This window comes from Zea mays, chromosome 2, assembly GCF_902167145.1.
Source record: "Zea mays cultivar B73 chromosome 2, Zm-B73-REFERENCE-NAM-5.0, whole genome shotgun sequence".
NCBI classification, from domain to species: Eukaryota; Viridiplantae; Streptophyta; class Magnoliopsida; order Poales; family Poaceae; genus Zea; species Zea mays.
In genome coordinates, this window is record NC_050097.1 from 25,712,805 (window position 1) to 25,715,118 (window position 2,314).

Consider the following 2,314-nt stretch of genomic DNA (forward strand, 5'->3'; position numbering starts at 1 on the left):
GAGATTTCTTACATCAACACTAAAGATCAATTGGCCGATATCTTTACCAAACCACTTGATGAACAAACTTTTACCAAACTTAGGCATGTGCTCAATATTCTTGATTCTAGAAATTTCTTTTGCTAACTTGCACACATAGCTCATGAATATACCTTTGATCATGTCTCTTTAATATGCTATGACTAATGTGTTTTCAAGTCTATTTCAAACCAAGTCATAGGTGTATTGAAAGGGAATTGGAGTCTTCGGCGAAGACAAAAGGCTTCCACTCCGTAACTCATCCTTCGCCGTCACTCCGAGCCGCTCTCTATCCTTGGGGGAGAGAGAAAGCAAAAAGACTCCTACTTTGGTATAATCTTCTCTCTTTTACTTATGACCAAAGGAGGAGAAAATTCTTTGAAGGGCTCTAATGATTCCATTTTTGGCGATTCATGCCAAAGGGGGAGAAAGTAAGAGCCCAAAGCAAAAGGACCGCACCACCACCAAATGTTCAAAAGGGGGAGAAAGTAGTATTTCAAAATCATATCTCAAAACCCTCTTGAACATTAAGAGGAGACCCTCTTGGACATTAAGAGGAGGATTTCATTTAGGGGGAGTTTTGTTTAGTCAAAGGAAAAGCATTTGAAACAGGGGGAGAAAATTTCGAAACTTGAAAATACTTTGCAAACAATTATTCATTTACCTTTGACTATTTGCAAAAGAACTTTGAAAAGATTTTACAAAAGATTTTGCAAAAACAAAACATGTGGTGCAAGCGTGGTCCAAAATGTTAAAGAAAGAAACAATCCATGCATATCTTGTAAGTACTTATATTGGCTCAATTCCAAGCAACCTTTGCACTTACATTATGCAAACTAGCTCAATTATGCACTTCTATATTTGCTTTGGTTTGTGTTGGCATCAATCACCAAAAAGGGGGAGATTGAAAGGGAATTAGGCTTACACCTAGTTCCTAAATAATTTTGGTGGTTGAATTGCCCAACACAAATAATTGGACTAACTAGTTTGCTCTAGTGTATAAGTTATACAGGTGCTAAAGGTTCACACTTAGCCAATAAAATGACCAAGAGTTGGGTTCAAAATGAAGAGCTAAAGGCTGCCCGGGAGCCTCCCTGGTCTGGCGCACCGGACTGTCCTGGTCTGGCGCACCGGACAGTGTCCGGTGCACCAGGGGGACTCGAGCTGAACTCCTCTGCCTCGGGTTTTTCCAGGAGCCGCCGCGCTATAATTCACCGGACTGTCCGGTGTACACCGGACAGTGTCCGGTGCGCCAAAGAACGCGTGGCTCTGGAACTCGCCAGCCTCGGGTTTCTCACGAAGGTTGCTCCGCTATAATTCACCGGACATGTCCGGTGTGCACCGGACTGTCCGGTGCATCCACGGAGCAACGGCTAGTCGGCGCCACCGGACATCGAGGCGGGCCCACAAGTCAGAACTCCAACGGTCAGATTCCAACGGCACTGGTGACGTGGCAGGGGCACCGGACATGTCCGGTGTGCACCGGACTGTCCGGTGCGCCATCGTGCAGACAGCCTTCCCAACGGCCACATTTGGTGGTTGGGGCTATAAATACCCCAACCACCCCACCATTCATTGCATCCAAGTTTTCCACTTCCCAACTATTACAAGAGCTCTAGCATTCAATTCTAGACACACCAAATAGATCAAATCCTCTCCAAATTCCATACAACACCCTAGTGACTAGAGAGAGAGATTTGCTTGTGTTCTTTTGAGCTCTTGCGCTTGGATTGCTTTCTTCTTTCTTGATTCTTCCATTGTGATCAAGCACTCACTTGTAATCGAGGCAAGAGGCACCAATTGTGTGGTGGCCCTTGTGGGAACTTTGTGTTCCAAGAGATTGAGAAGAGAAAGCTCACTCGATCCGAGGGATCGTTTGAGAGAGGGAAGGGTTGAAAGAGACCCGGCCTTTGTGGCATCCTCAACGGGGAGTAGGTTTGCTAGAACCGAACCTCGGTAAAACAAATCCGCGTGTCTCACTTGATTATTTGCTTGCGATTTGTTTTTCGCCCTCTCTCGCGGACTCGTTTATATTTCTAACGCTAACCCGGCTTGTAGTTGTGTTTACATTTGTAAATTTCAGTTTCGCCCTATTCACCCCCCCTCTAGGCGACTATCACTTTCTAAGTTCTCTTGCGCTACTATTTGCTAATATTATTTTGTGTTGCTTCAAGTTAAATTCACATTTAGAGAAGCAACTCCTTGCAAGAAAGAACTTGTGTTTCTCCTCTTCTTATCTAAGCCCTCTTGCATTATTCTCCACCAACATTTCTAGTAGTATTGGTATTGATTAAAT